The sequence below is a fragment of the Pagrus pagrus genome (assembly GCF_965226575.1).
Source record: "Pagrus pagrus genome assembly, chromosome: 24".
Classification (NCBI taxonomy): domain Eukaryota; kingdom Metazoa; phylum Chordata; class Actinopteri; order Spariformes; family Sparidae; genus Pagrus; species Pagrus pagrus.
This window is the reverse complement of record NC_140206.1, coordinates 2,737,543-2,754,455: the sequence shown is the minus strand read 5'-3', so window position 1 is coordinate 2,754,455 and position 16,913 is coordinate 2,737,543. Positions and strand designations below refer to the sequence as shown.

The 16,913-nt window shown below is 40.2% G+C and overlaps 1 long non-coding RNA gene across 1 annotated transcript; it reads right to left on the bottom strand.

Annotated features, from left to right (window-relative positions):
- Positions 1 to 5,949: 5,949 nt before the first annotated feature.
- Positions 5,950 to 16,133, bottom strand: LOC311253497. The gene is made up of 3 exons (XR_014621685.1): positions 15,870 to 16,133; positions 8,711 to 8,785; positions 5,950 to 6,145 (listed from the first exon to the last, which is right to left on the bottom strand). It is a non-coding gene; the product is annotated as an uncharacterized lncRNA (long non-coding RNA).
- Between the last annotated feature and the right edge of the window lie 780 nt (positions 16,134 to 16,913).

The window sequence follows — 16,913 nt, the reverse complement described above, 5'->3', positions numbered from 1 at the left end:
TTTTAACGCTAAACACCGCGGTAACAAGTCAACAGCTATCTGCGATATGCCACCCTCTGGCCCCGTTAAAAAGCAACCTTTGTTTAAAATACACCCTGTTTTAATACCGCTTGGCTCGGACCTGCAGCGCCTGGCAGCCGCGCTCGCTCACTTTCCTTTATGAGACGTTTTTAAAGAGCCACAGCTTTTTCTGTTTCTGCAGCTCTGATTTTGTTTCTGTCTTTAAGTTATATGAATCTGAGGAGGATGACAGCTTGATTTGTGTCTGCAAACTTTGATTTTAATGGTTTTATGATCTAATGGAGCTGCGCAGTTATTACTCTTAATTGAGACATCCACAAACTGATTTATAGAGGGTAATTAAAACAAATGATAGTACTTTTTAAGAGATAATATGTAACCGGAGTCTTTGGCTGACAGCAGCGTGTTTTCTCTCCGATCAGAACTTTTTAGCTGCAGCCGGTTCTTTGTTGATGAGATTAGCTGTACAGAAAACAGAGGAGGTTAGTAAGCCAGCAGCCATTGTTCCTCATCATTAGCATGCTCCATGACTAAACTCCACCAGTTTATATATCTGGCAGCACCAAAACAGGCCTAAGAGCTGCGGTAACTTTCCACTGTGCCACCGCAGGCTGCTGCAGCGTTTTATTGCGACATGCAGAGGTGGCATTTACACAGCAGTAAACGCGCTCCCAAACTCTGACTACAACTTGTGAACTCTCTGTTCCCTCGTGTTTTTTAAGCTTGATTTAAACCAGGGAGGGTGAAGGTGGTGCCTTGCTCAACAGCTACCGGCTTCATCCACTTTTCTGCACCGGTAAAAAAGCTTTTATTTTTGATCATATCCTCCCTGTTTAGTTTCAATGAATAAATCTAATAAATGTAATGTGCATTATTAGATTTCACGGTAATAGTTGCACACTTAACAAAATGAAACCCTCTTTTAATATTTTCCAAAATAACTCGCTCACTGTCACCACCAATAACAACCCTTTCCCACTGGACAGAGAGGAGAAAGAAGCCAAGTATGTCATCAGACATGTCTCACATATTATTTGTTGAGAAATGGCCACATATATGCTTTCTGTGGTCACAGTATAGCATAAATTATTAAAACAATACATAGAATAACTGTATTCAAAGTTGAAAAGTCAAGTAGATGCGTCTTCATTTCTGGCTTTAGCCTCTTATTAGCAACCTCCTTTTTTAAGACATGATAAGGACTCACGCATTCACGTTAACAACAGACCTGCAGACAGCATCCTGTTATAGCCGTTGTTATTTTCAAGGTGCGAAGGCTGAGTGGAGGGCAGTGGATACGGCATCCTCTGTGAGACCAACGTAACTTCTTTTGGACTCGTTCCTAAATGTTCCTATTAAATGTTCACCTCATATTTCCAAGCTGGTGATATAAAAATACCATTTAACTCATAGTGGACTGTTTTCTGGTTTCACAGATGGTTGACAACCTTCCGTCTGGCCGTTCTTGTCGCTTTGACACGTCTCCAAAATATGATCCAGCACCAAACACGGGGCGGCGATCGGGTCGAAACTTTCAGACATAAAAGGTCTCAAATTAGCATCGGGCCACCGACAGACGCAGGGGCAAAGGATGTAGATCAAGATATGATTAAAGGTCGCAGCCACTGGAAATTACAGGCCTGCTGCAGTCATGTTATTTTCCATGTCAGGCCGGTCTGGAAGCGCTCGGACCTGCGGCTCATCCTTCAGCCCTGGTTAGTGGTGAGGGCAGCCGGAGGAGACATGGCAGGCTGCAGCTCTGGTTAATAGTCGTATCCGGGACAGGCGGGTTCTGGTAAATTGGTGGCAGATGTTGGTGAGTTTGGATGCGAGTTAGAGGGAAGAGGTTGGTTTATATCAAACTGTGGACGCGAGGAATAAAAATGCTTTTCATGACTGGAATTCACGAGCTTTCCTCTTTGTACTTGAACCTATTTCAGTGTTTTTTGATCCTTTATTTTCTTTAAGTGCATCATTCCAACATTTGGACTTTAAAAGTGACAGTTTACAGGTGCAGCAGAGGCACTGTAAGTTGTTTGTTTTACTCGGACATGAAGTATTTGAATATTTTCATGAATCTGAATTGTTTCATTGAAACTTTTATTCTTCATGTTATAGCTTCACTGTTCGTCCTGGTGACGGCAGTAGCTTGACTTAGGCTTCATGTACAGCTTCTGTGAGTGTTAATTAAAGGGTAAGTTAAGTAAGTAACCCAAACCACCATAAAAATACCCAACGTTTAATGATTTAGCCACTGTAATGAAGGCTTTTTAATTTTGATATCATCGTCTGTTACATTTTCTTGTGCCTGGATTGTCTTCTTGTCTTGAGGTTCAGTTTCTTTCCCTGTTTTCTGAGACCACCTGACATATTTTGATCTACAAGTCATCTCATGTCGTCTTTTTTTTCTCTTTTTGTCATTTGGGTGAACTGACCCTTTAGGTAAAGGCCTAATAACCTGTTACTTCAATTGATGCAGTTGCGCCATTGGACAAAGCACCTGAATTCCAGTAAGTCTTTTTTAAAATGTCTCTTTTTTTGCGTTTTTTATTAGTTTTGTAAATGTTTTCATTGTTAATAACTCACCAGAATGAGGAAACCTCCTCTTTCCTGTCCTTATTTGACTTTTCAACAAATGAATTAAGGAAAGAAACTCTTATTTACCGTATTTACTGGAGTAAGTCAGATTAATTTGCACGTCATTTTCAAGGTGTGTGAAGACTGAGTGGATGGCAGTGGATACGACATCCCCTGTGTCTAGTTTTGACACATTGGAGCAAGTAGTCGTCGGTTTTCCAAGTGTGATTTGGGTAAACTGATCCTTTAAGTAAAACCCTAAATGCCTCCAACCTCAATGGAAGCAATTGGACAAAGCATCTAAATCCAATTAGTCTTTTTTAAAATGTCATTTTTTAAATGCTGCAACCCCACAAAGAACGGCTTGTTTGTGAGCTTTCTAATAAGCTCGCGAACAAACCGTTCTTTTTAGCACCACGTGTTGTCAATAGTATGTTAAAATGTCAGTCCATTAAATTCCCGGGCAGTTGAATCTGGACCGAGAAGGTTTTTGAAGAAAACCGGTTGTTAATTAACGTTTTCTTCCGTCTTTAAAAGATCCAGGAACGAAGAGAATTCCTCGGGTGGTTTTGGCTCGACGAGCATGTTTGTTTCTCTAACAAGACCTAAAAACTTTCTAAACCTTAACAGGAGTGTGTAATCTTTTACCTCCATATCGAGTTTGAACTGAAGCAATCACTAAACAAAGTGATTTAGCAGCAAACAACTGTTGCAACACAGAAATGTTGCTCTTCCTGTTTTTCTGTTTTATCTTAGTTTTAGGGTTAATCACTGACCCAGATGAGGAAACCACCTCTTTCCTGCCCCGGTTTGACCTTTAAACAGAGGGATTAAGAAAACACTCTTACTGACTGTATTTACTTGCAGTTAGTTAGATTAATTTACAAAGTAAATGATGCAGCTTCTCCCACCTTTATGAAGCTTCTGTGCATTCTTATCAGCTGCAGTGTGTAAGTTGTGTCTGTATCTTCCGGCAGTTTGTGGCTTGTTTTATTGCGTCTTTATGGTTTATTTACTGTGGTTTTATTGTTTTTTATAAGACGCTTTCACCATGTGTTTACCACTGGAAACTCCTCGGGCATCACTGGTGGGAAACAGTTTGAAGTGAGAGGGATTGAACAAAACTTTATTGGATTTCTAACAGATTACAGTTTGGATTTTCATCTATGTTCTTGTAAATTTCTTCCTGAGTGGTTGGTAATGTTGATGATACCTCGGACATTCAAATGAACAAGAGGGCGTTTTTTTCTTTCATGTGGGGCTCAACGCAGCCGTGAAACCTAATATTTCCTCCAGCAAAATGAGATTATCCCACTTTTCTGGAGTAAAATCACCTTTTCCACCGTCTTTGTTTTTTAGGTAACAAAGAAACCCATCCAAGTGGAAAACATTCTCTACTGATGACGTCTGATTGCTCCTTTTGCCGGCCTGTGTCCGATACCTGCGAGCCGATGAGTCACTCTGAGTGGTTTTCATGACCTTTATATTAGTCATTATTTACAGGATTAAGCTGCAGAAATTGACAGCTGCAAGAAAGGGTTCCTTAATCCTTAAAGAATAGCAGTGGGATTAAATAACGGGGCATGTTAATAACATCTAAAAGATCAGGTATTATAATGGACATAACGTTTTTGTTATCAGAGCCTGACTCTGCTGACAAGAACAAAGTTTCATCCAAATGTATTAGTCACTTTCTTTAATCTACATACAAAGTTTGCTTTATTAATTTCAAGGCCTCCTTGAGTAAATGCTCTCTGAAAGAGCGTCTTTGTTTTAATAGCACAAGGAACAGTTCACCCAAAAAGTAAAATCCAGTCATCATCTCCTCCCTCCCTCCATGCTGATGAAAGTCAGGTGAAGTCTCGTAGTCCACAAAACATTTCTGGAGCTTCACAGCGAAACAGCACTGCAGCATTCTGCTAAACAACTGAAGCAGCTGGAGACGGGGATCAATTCCTCTTTGAATTTAGTATTAATCCATAAATTGAGCCATTTATTTACTTTTGAACATCAGGAGTGACAGTATAACACTTCCCTGACAGATTTGTTTGCTTGTCTGGGACTGAATGAAGATACGTTTTGTGTGTTTGCCCTCCCACGAAGACGACACATCGACTGTAGTCCTGCCAGTCGTGTCCCTGTCATGAAACCGTCTGGACCTCTGACCTAACATCATAGCCTGTACTTTAACCCGACAGCCTCTGGAAACCTCTGCTCCTATTTATACCACACACTCTCTCTCACAGCTGAACATTACCGCTCGTTAAAACCGGCTCTTGTGGCGCGCTGCGAGCTTGTTAGCAATTTGTTTGGGGGAAGAGTTATCAGGCAGTCGGCTGCACATGAATTTGGATGCACCTTTGATCTTTGTTACATGCAAAGCATCGTCATAAGATATTCAAATCATTTTGTAATATCTTTTTTTAATAAAGTGTGTCCTGTGTTGAAGGTATGAAAATCTCCTCTGTTTATTAAAAGTTGGGTTAGGGCACAATATTCTCATGCATACAGGCCTGATTTCATGTAAATTCGCTGTATGTTTCCTAGAAGATGAATCCAGATGATAACAGAAACACTTCCTCTTACACTGAGAGGCTGACTGTCTAATACTGACTAAATATAAACACTCCATGAAGACAACTCACTGACGTTACCAGACATGAGACACATGACTTGTGTTTTTTACTTTACGACACTGAATGTAGTTATTTTAATTCAAATCATGATCTTTTCCCAAACCTAACCAAAACATGACTGTTAATAACAGTCCAAAAGTCATAATATGTGAACGGTTTTTCAACAAGCTTTATTTTGAAAGTCTAGCCAAACGTTGTTTATTATCTATTGTTGCAAACTTGACTGCATAGGTTTTATTTTGAAAGTTTAACCATTTTCCGTCATAAAACCTCAAATCAGATTCATAAACTGATATATACTCAGCACAACCTGTGAACAGCGAGTTATTAGCAGTTAACAAGACATAAACTAAGACAACATTACCACTCAATCAGGGATTATGTTGGGAAAAAAGCAAAAATGTGAGACTTACAATGCTAAAAAAGACTTGAGGTTGGCCATGTTTTTCAGAACTGTTGCTTAAAGTTTGGCAGTTCAAGATATTTGGTTAAAAGTTTATATGAGAATAAAACTTGATGATAAAAATGTTATTGTTCCTCTCTTTTGGGAAACTTGCTTCACGAGTTAAGAATTAAGTCATTAAAATTAAAGGCACATGTGTCCGAGCCAACAAGGGAATATCTCACAACATCACAGCTGTGTTAGGTGAGCTTGAGTCGAGATGCTTCAGTATCGTTTCATTTTACTGTCTTTGGTTGAAGCAGGTGTTGCATTTTTCAACTGGTGGACGTCTCAGGTCGGACCATCACTCCTCGTTTGTCCACAGACTCGTCTTGATCCTCAGCATCACTCGGTTTGACTCTACACGTCGAGGTTAAAGCGCTCCAGAAGACAAATGATTTGCCGGCAGCTCGGCGGCCCACGCAGCCTCTTCCAGCTCTGTTTGAAGTGGGAGCATTTTTCTGCCGTCCTGTCAGCGGCAACGTGCAGAGAGATCACAAATCAGGAGTTAAAGTAAATAAAGCTCCCTCCTCCTACGATCTTCAGCTGCTCCGGAGACGATTAAAGTTCATTTGTTTCGTTAGAGGAATCTGAAGATGAAGTCTTTGTCAGTGATGTGATATTTTTTGCAAATATGTGGTTTTTTTTGCTTGTGTTTAAGTTTGTATGGGTAGACATGCATGTGCTAACAAACTCTTTTTTGAGCTGGCTAACACAGCTGAACAAAAAAAACCTGACAAAGTGAGGTTGAGCTTAGACACAGCTAAATGCTAATGTCAGCATGCCTACATGCTTACGAATACTATGCTAACATGAAGATGTTTCTTGGAAGCATGCCCTACTTCGCCTCTGATTGGCTTGCATCTATCATGTTTCAATGGGAAAAGGAAAAGAAAGAAAGAAAAGTGAAGTTTAACTGGTAGTCCTGTCGGAGACAAGAATTAGCTAGCTAGCGTGTTATTTCCTAACTGTTTCTTCAGCGGTTGTCTGGTGTTGGTGGGTTGTGTCTGTGTTTTTCCTTGGTAAACACACCAACCTCTTCGGCTGTCGCAGCTGCATTGTCTCTGGACTAAAGAGGAGCAGCAGGAAGGAGGATGAAGAGGTCGATGTGTTTACTGGGGAAACTCCAGCTCATAAACCACCTTCAAAGTTTGATGCTGGAATTACCTCTCTAGCGCAGTAGAATAAAGAGCGAGAAGTTAGTTATTTTAACCTGATTAGTTTGATCTTTTCCTAACCTTAACCAAGCTTCTTTTTTTTTTGCCTAAACCCCACCAATCCACAAAACGTGTAAGCTGATACAGCGGATTGTGAGCTATAGTTTCCCCGGTAAACACACCGACCTCTTCGGTGTATGAGTGACCCCAAGAGGAGCAGCAGCAGACTGGGAAAGAGGCTGAAGAGGTCGATGTGTTTACTGGGAAAACTACAGCTCATGAACCACTTCATCAGAACTGCAAGAAAAACAGAAATAACTACGCTACACTACGAGTTAGCGAAGCGTAGAGAATGCAACCAACAAAAGTGACTGATCAGAGGTGGGGAAGGGTGGGTCTTAGAGATTTAGATCTAGATATTTCTTTAGTTTTCAGGGTGATAACATAAGCTAGTGGTAGCAACAGAGCTAATGCTAGCAGCATGGCTACTGTCCAAAGCCAGGAACGACTGTAGTAATGCCAATTTAAACTAGAAAAACCCAATCTCAGTACTGTGACAAAGGCAGAGTCAGTTTCAATCACTCTCCCTCTTCAAAATGTTGGACTTAAACATGCGTCTGCTATTTGTTTCCTGTTTCCAACGACAGCCACCTTAACCACATGCTTATTATTGTAACCATGATGACGAATGTCCCCAAACCTGAACAAAGTAGTAATTTATAACTCAAACCAGCGGTTCCGTAAACCTAACCACGTTGTTTTGTGCCTAAATCTGACCAAACTTTAACCATAGTGGTTTAAGATCAGAGATTGTAAGAAAATGCTTATATACGTGTCATTCAGTGTTTAATTTGGAGGACTTTGTTGCACCAAAGCCAAATTCATGGAACAAATAACTGACGTTGGCGGTGCACTGTCAACAGTTTTACCAACGTGTCTTCTATAATGGTGGTCAGAGGATATTTACACAAAGTTAAATGTGACTCACCAAGGTCCACAGGGTCCTTTTAGTGCTAATCCCAACACCAAACACAAAAAATATGCAACTCTGAAGTATAAATAAATTCAATATGTATATGAAATAGTAAGTAATGGGAAAAATAAAGCCTTGTTGTTGATTATACTTTAATTTATTCTCCACAACATCAGCAGGAAGAAAAACAAAAGGCCTCGGCTCATTACGACCCACATGAATCCTCACTGAGCTTGTCCACAAGACATGATGAAGTACAAACACTGAGGTTTCAGTAACTACAGCAACACAAATATGCAGCTGAGTAAACTGTTATTTATCATTAAAAATACCCAGAAAGCATTGATGTTAGAATTGAACACAGGAATCATGTGTTCAGCTCATGAAACACATCTGTTTCCTGCTTTACTACATTTCTATTGTTTGTTAAAGATGCATTCAAACAGAATTGACGACATGGGCACGGAAACATTTATTGTGGTTGATATGCTGCCTTGTGCTTGATGCCTGTCATAGCTCCAGTTTGGGTTTGAGGAATAAAATGGAAATGAGACCAGGACTTTTTCCACTTTAACATGCAAGAATTTGAGTTTTTATTACTTAATTTGTTACACAAAGCGAGAAATTTAACTGTAAGAGGTTATAAAACATTGAGAATTCCCCAGCACAACTTTAGCTTGCTCTTCCCCGAATTTCAGTTCTGACTAATTGTGATTTGTGCTGGTAATAAAAACACATCAGAAGGGCCTGATAAAAGTTTAAGAGAAAGCATTTGGGGCAAAAGAAGAAAAAAACGAATGCAGGGCACTGGGCAAAGGTATAAATTAAGTTTTGTAGTCTACAAAACATTTCTGGAGCTTCACAGCAAAACATAGTTGCAGTGTGTGAGAATATTGCTGCTTACTTTGACCTGAAGGAGATCGTAGCACTAGATGCACATCTGGAATTTATGATGCCATGTTTGAGATTCTGCAGATACCTTAACCACAAATTGGAAACCTAAAGAGAAACCCATCACTTATCATGTCGTGTAAACACTGAACATCAAACGTCCAGAGGTTATCTCAGCTCTGTTTGCTTAAAGAAAAGTGTTCACACACTGACGTCTGACAGATTAACTTTGCCTTCTGTTCTTCAGCCAAAAAACAAAGTAAATTTATGAGGCATATGATGGAGAGCTGCATATTTTCTTCTCCCACTTCATTCCTCGGATATCAGACATCCCACGCACTTCACTGCTCATCAATATCACAGCTGGGAGTCACTTTAGAGGTTTGTCTGCTGCAGTGGTGGAATGTAACTAAGTACATCTACTCAACTGCAAGTTTAAGGTATTCGAACATTACCTGAGTCTTTTCTTTTCATGCCACTTTCTATATTTCCTCAGAGGGAAACACTGTACTTTGAGTTGTCTCAAGGCACTAAAACAAAGTTTACTTTGTTTCACCAGTTGGTTTAAAACGTGTTTTTTATGGTGCAGTGGACAAAAAATGTTTTCTTCACAAAGACAGAATATAAATGCCAGAACAAGTTGTTCAATGGCACAGTCAGCTACCTGAGTACGGATATTGATGGATTTACTCACTCCACCTGGTCAGTGGCCCAATTATCTTTCAACTATGATGCTCTGTAGAGTCTAGCACATGAAGGGCAAGTTAGCAATAATATGAAATATGCAACGTCCAGTTAGACTTTCAAAACTAGAATGGCAGTCAGCAGAGCGTATACCTTCACCAAGGCCAACAGTCCCCTTTAATTCAATCAAGCCCAATCCATTATCACAAGAAACATATTTAAATCTGCTAGATCTGGATTTTTTATTAGGATCTGCATGAAATTGTATTCACTTATAGATACTAGAAACCCAAATAAAACAAACAGATAGTTTTTGGATAATCCTGCTGACCAAAAAAACTACCAACCAACCAGCCATCCAACAGGCCAACCAAACAACTCAGTAACCAACCAACCAACCAACCAACCAAACTGAACAACCAACCAACCAACTAGCCAGCCAGCCAACCAACCAACCAGCCAACTAGCCAGCCAGCCAACCAACCAACCAGCCAGCCAATCAACCAACCAGCCAACCAACAAACCAACCAACCAATTAGCCAGCCAGCCAACCAACCAACCAACCAACCAAACTGAACAACCAACCAACCAACTAGCCAGCCAGCCAACCAACCAACCAGCCAACTAGCCAGCCAGCCAACCAACCAACCAGCCAGCCAGCCAATCAACCAACCAGCCAACCAACAAACCAACCAACCAATTAGCCAGCCAGCCAACCAACCAACCAACCAACCAGCCAGCCAATCAACCAACCAGCCAACCAACCAACCAACCAACCAACCAACAAACAGATTTCTCAGATCTGTGAAAACATGACTTCCTTGGCAGAGGTACTAAGCTTGCTGACAATTTTTTATGACTTTTGCACCATTATGTACGTTGACGAATGGTTGTGGTTTGGTTCATTTTAGGCACAAAAACTACTTGGTTAGGTTTAAGAAAAGCTGATTATTTGTGTGAAAATAACTATGTTCAGTCTCGTAACTTAAGTAATGGAATTTACATATGTCATGTCACGTTACGTCATTTATGTACGGTAAAATAACAGAAATCAAATCACTCTTGCTTCTTGGTCATAAACGGGACCTGAACCCGGGTTTTCAGAGGGAAAGTGTGGTGCATGACCCTTCCGACTTCCAACTTGACCAGGCTGCTGAATTTGGGAGTGAGAACAGGCTTTCAGATGATACTTAAAAGTACATTATGTGTACTGGATACTGGTTTCAGCTGAGTACTTGCTCAACCCTATAAGGTAGTGTTAAAATATGAGAATATGTGAAAGCAGATGTTTTACTAACAGATACCTTAAAACCTCTTCACACAAACAATCTCCAAACCACTGATGGTGAGTGAGGAAACACATTTTGATGGGTGAACTGAATCTCAGTCGAGTCCTTGAAAAAGACACTTAACTTCCAATTAGCTCAGTGTAGCAGCTCTGTGACAGCAGCAGGCTGCGGTCGTACACTGGGCAGCTCCCAGTAGCTGACAGCAGAAGGCTGTGGTTGCACTGGGCAGCTCCTAAATGATAATGTGAGCAGCTTTATGAAACTAAATCACGGCATTGTTGAGAAAGAGCGAGCCTTCCCTGGATAAATAGGGGGTTGAATAAAAACCTCATTGCCGACCTGGGAAGTGGAGATTTGTTTTCATGTATTTATTTGGAAGAGCCTTCAATCCATCATCCTGCTATGTGACTAACCGAGCATGCTGGGAAATGTTTTCGTCAGCGGCGATCCTTTCCAGACCCTGAAGTTTTGATGACTCATTCCCGGCCAACATAAAACCGTCTGGAAAATGAAACTGGTGTTTTTGGTAAGCGATGAAATGAAAGTGTTTCATGACTCCGGAGGGAAGAAAAAAACAGAGTGAGGTGCTGTTCAGCCTTCAGGGCACAGAAAATCTTTTAATCCAATCCAAAAGTGACCAGAAATTCAATTTGAACTAACCTTTGCTCTTTTGTCTCTGTCAGAGTTGGACATAATTAAATGAGACACAACAAAGTGACATCAGTTTTGCTCCTGTCACCGCACAATTAAAGCGTCCACAGTGTTGGCGTGGTGATCAACCACCAGGTATGAGGTCCATAAAAATGTTTTATTTGAGCTGGTAGCTTCTTTTTGGTTGTGGGAAACTGTGACTCATCCAACATGGAAATCTCCATTATTTTGGTATTTTTGGTCGTCATTCCTTTTGGTTTTGATAATTTATGACTCACCAGGTTCATTTACTGAGGTTGGAAAACACAGATGGTCAAATGATTACACAGGTTTTAAACAAAGCTATGTTACAAATAAACATTAATTCTAACTACGTCAGTCACAATAATTACGTTACCAGCTTGTTAAACAGGTATGGACATGACCTCGATTATTTTTAATGATCTCGATATTGCCTCTTTGGTTTTTTTCCATAACAATGTAACCAGTTTAGCCAACATGACACTGGAATAACTAGCAGGGCTTCCCCTACCATGATAGGACTTGGGAGCTGCACCTAAATGTTTTTTACCTTCGCCAAGGAGGTTATGTTTTCACCTGTGTACGTTTGTTTGGTTGCTTGGTTTATTTTTTTGGTTTGTCGGTTGGTTGGTCAGTTGGTAGGTTGATTGGTTTGTTGGTTGGTCATTTGGTTTGTTGGTGGTTGGTTTGTTGGTAGTTTGGTTGTTTGGTTTGTTGGTGGGTCGGTTGGTTTGTTGGTAGGCTGGTCGTTTGTTTTGTTAGTCGGTCGGTTGGTTTGTTGGTAGGTTGGTTGGTTGGTTTTTTTGGTTTGTTGGTGGTTGGTTTGTTGGTAGGTTGGTTGGTTTGTTGGTGGTTGGTTTGTTGGTAGGTTGGTTGGTTTGTTGGTGGTTGGTTTGTTGGTAGGTTGGTTGTTTGGTTTGGTTTGTTGGTGGTTGGTTTGTTGGTAGGTTGGTTGGTTTGTTGGTGGTTGGTTTGTTGGTAGGTTTGTCTGTTGGTTTGTTGAATAAAGAAATTTCCATTTCGTTAGTGCGTTTGGTGCATTTCCAGATGAATTTTTTCTCACTTTCTTCAACATTGTGTTTTTAACATTTTTGTTAACTTCTCAGGGAACCTGCAACCGCACAATATTCGTTTTGTCTGATAAGTAGACAAACCTACCTAATCTAAATGATCATCAGAATATTTCTTATTAAAGTTAATTTTCTTAAAATGTTCTTAATGTAAAACTTGTGAGGTAACTATGTCAGATAATTGTAATGGAGTAAAAGTACAATGGAGTAAATGTAAATGTAGCAAAAAATGGAAAATACTCAAGTACAGGACAGTACTTGGGTACATATACTCTTAGTTACTTTCCACCACTGACAAACGCACACACTCTGAGATCCATTCGCACGCAAAGGTGCTGCTTCGGCCCCCGTGTCCCCACATTCTCAGGTGGTGACTTCAGAGCGAGTGTGTGTATTTGTGTGTACGCGTTTTGTGTGTGTGTGTGTGTGTGTGTGTGTGTGTGTGTGTGTGTGTCTTGGGCTCGGGTTTTGGGGGGCCGGCTCTTGGGTCGAACTCCGCCAGCCCAGACTGTTATTACTGCGCACACATGCACACACACACACACACACACACACACACACACACACACTGTGACTCGGCTCGTCTGGCCTCTTCGCTCATCTGGGGTTGATTAACATCACCGCTTCTCTACACACACACACACACACACACACACTTATGAGCGATGTGACGTCAGCTTCCCATGAACTCAATCACCCCTTCAGAATAAAATCTGAGGTTTGGGATGACATCTCTCTTCGCTTTCAAATAATTTGCCTGTTTTTGCTGGTCGATACTTTTCCAGGACTTTCCAGGACCCTGATTTTACAATATTTAGTCCCTAATGTACAATATGAGTTACTCTGAGGTCGTTAACATTTGGAAAAAAGAGCAAAATTGGACCAATTGACCATTTTTATTTTGTTTTATTCTCCTATTTTTCTCGATGATATTTCTGCCAACCTGGATGTTAGTTTGACAAATTACAAAATAAGTAAATAAAGCTCTGGGTCCTTGGATATGTATTTTTTTCTGTACTAAAGGTACCAAAGAATCATAGACGTGCAAGTTGTACAAACGGGTGAAGAGGAGTCTAGTTAAGTAGAAACACATCACTTTAGATTCGGGTATAAATACAAAGCCATTGTTTACATCTTCATGACTGATAAATCAATTGACGCAAAGAATAAAAACAAACTTTTGTTATTAATGAAACAGGTTTCTTTTTATCATGCATAAATTGAAAACCTTTGGGGTAAAAGAAAAGAAAAGAAAACAGTCATTTATTTGTAAAATAAATGACCGTAGGTGTAGTGGTGCCACAGCGCACTGGAGCACCACTCCACCAAGTGAGGAAATAATTTGTTCACAGTTTGCATAATCAGGTTGGAAGTCATACACATGTCAAGGGCCTGAAGATCCAATCATAACTAAAACATCTGTCATGCAAAAGAGCCAAAAAACAAACAAACTAAAGATATCAAAGATATTATCATATTGATATTTAAGTGGTGCTGATTGATTCACGATATCAACTCATGCTTTGGGAAGCATGCAAGAAAATGTTCCACCCTCACAGATGCCGTTAGTCTTTATGAGCTGCATTTTTCCCCCAGTTTGTAGCTCGCTAACATTAACTAGTAACAATAAAAAGGCGGCAAAACATCCTTTCATTTTTTGGAACAGCTAAAATGTTAAAGTTCACAATGCTGCTTTTAAAAATAACAATAAAAAACAAACTTCCCAGCAGATCCACGCCCACCTTGGACTAACAGGTTGTCTTCAATTAATGGCTGAATGTAATCATTCATTATATTTTTGTATGTTTCGTATTTTACAGCAGGTGAAACAGGATGTAGGCTAGCCAAGGTTGTAAAGCATTAACTGCTGGAGCTAGCATAACAGGCTAACAACAGCAGTCCAACAGTTATTAATATACAATATTGTCCTGCACTCTGCTACTTGTATTATTCAAATCAACCTCACAAAGCGAACCAGGATGTGGAATACATCATACACTGTTTTTGTTGAAGTTTATGGGAAGCTAAACTCAATGTGACTGCACACCAGCCTAAAGTCCAGCTCCTGGTATTACTTAAACCCCTGAAAACTCATGTTGGTTCCTCAAAATTACATATTTTGATTTTTTTTTTCCTTGAAAAAAATCCCTTCATGGCTTTAAAATGGCTTGGAAAACACCATTTGGACGGTTAAAGCAAGGTTAAAAACTTGATTTTCATTGGAGGGGGTCTTTAAGTCTATATGAAATCACACTATATTTTCCACAGTCACAGCTCTTTCATTAACTAGTGACAGACTTTGTCATATTTATTTTAGAGAACAAAAGAAAACAGCACATTTCTACAAGTATGATAAATGCTGAAAACCTGATGGAAAACAGAGAATGAGCAGACCTTCATTCTCTCTGGACTCAGCTTAAATAAATTACTTGTTAAAATAGATATAATTTCACATTCCGGTAACGACCTTGTGGGACCGCCCGGTGGGAAATTCGACTCTGCCAAACCCCCCGTCCTCTGGAAAAGACGGCGTTAATGTCGAGAAATTACTCAGCTCCTCGGGGAAATTCACAGTGTATTTTATCTCTTTGATTTCTTTCCTCCAAACAGTTTTGTCTCATTCTTTCCTTGGCCTCCACAGCACTGTTGTTATTGAGAATACCGTTAACTCAGCTCAGCGTTCAAATTGATTGTGTGAGTCACAAATGAAATTTCCCACCCTGGCGGAGCTCCGCGGCCCATCGTTCCTCGACAGCCTGAGCTTTAATGGACTCAGATGAAGAGGGGAAAAAACCTGACGAAGTCCAAACCTTTGCTTTGAACTTTTCTGTTTTATGTCCTCACCTGCTCGGTTCTCTGCTGATTTACTTGACGGGGATGTTGTCTCACATGCAGCCTCATAAAGCTGAGAGTTAATCAACCATCACATTACTGAGTTCAAAGGTGCCGTCTGAGTCAGCTCTGAGAGGTTTTTGGTAAAAACAAACATCAGCACTTCAGCAGCTGGTTGGTGACAAGTCAAATACTCAAGTATTTCCATTTTATCCAACTCTCTCAAGGTGAAGGTTTGTAATAAAAGGAAGGAAGAAGTGATCCTGTGTTTAAAAACAAAGGTCTTTTTTGATGAGCCCCAGATAACATCACATCCTCAAACCTTCACGACTGAATGGGTTGATTACCAGCAACTCCAAAAACAACATATTTTACTGTCCCCACAACAACATGACTGGAATGTAACATAATGTAAGTACATTAACTTAAGTACTGTACTTAAGCATAACTTTGAGGTACTTGTACTTTGCTTGAGTATATCAATTTTCTGCTTCTTTATACCTGCACTTTACTATTAGGAGGCATACTGTACTTTTTACTCCACTACAGTTATTTGATAGCTTTAGTTACTTTGCATTAAAGTGCTTTTTCTGCAGACAAACCGCAGCGAGTCTGCGAGTCTTACCCGGACCAATATGGCGGCGGCGTTGACGTACGATCCGGCGGCTAATGGGGCATCTACGTGTATTTATCAACGGCTTCTCTGACGTCCTCGGTCCCACATCGTTGCAGGTAAAAGTCACAAACAAAGACAAGACTGGTAAATTCTTCACTGACGGTAACTCTGCGGACTCACCTGCGAGCTAACCGGCTAACTGAGGCGGCGGAGGCACCAAAGGTGGGCGGAGCAGCGCCCGGTGTACAGCCGCGTTTCACTGCGTGTTATCCGGCTCAGGCGTCTTCAGCAGGCCCCTGGTTAGAAGACCAGAGAGGAGAGAAGGTAAAGCTGGTATATATCTGGTATATATAGTTATATTTGATTGAAGAAGAAGAAGGCTTGAACCATAATGGATGAAGAATAGTTATAATTGACTTAAAATGTACTATTTATGAGAGCAAATGTCAAAATTAGGCAAAATTATGAATTAAAAGGGAGAATTATGAGGTAAAAGTTCAAATTTGACAGTAGAAGTCAAAATTATGAGGTAAAAGTCAGAATTATGAGGTAAAAAGTCAGAATTATGAGGTAAAAATTCAAATTTGACAGTTGAAGTCAAAATTATGAGGTAAAAAGTTTATATTATGAGGTAAAAGTCAGAATTATGAGGTGAAAGTCAAAATAATGAGATAAACAGTCAACATTAGTCTATTAGACAGATTAGTTTAAATGTTTAGTAATTTGGCATCTCTTAATGTCACTATAATACCAAGCTGTAGTTGTAAATCTCCTTCTTTGTTTCATGTGTGTTGATTATTTGCAGCTTTTTACGAGCAGACTAACTCTCTGAACCACCAAACTGCCACATCATATTAATCACCCCGACACCTGATCCACCACAGACGGCTCAGTGTTTGCTTTGGCTGAACAAATGTGGAGAAATCAGCCAAACTGTGATTAGAGCGATACTCTGGCAGGCAGGCGGTGAGATGTTGGGAGGTTTAGGTGAAGCACCCTAAGCTAAACTGAAAACACATTCATCAAATTAGCTTCATTCAATGTTTAACCATT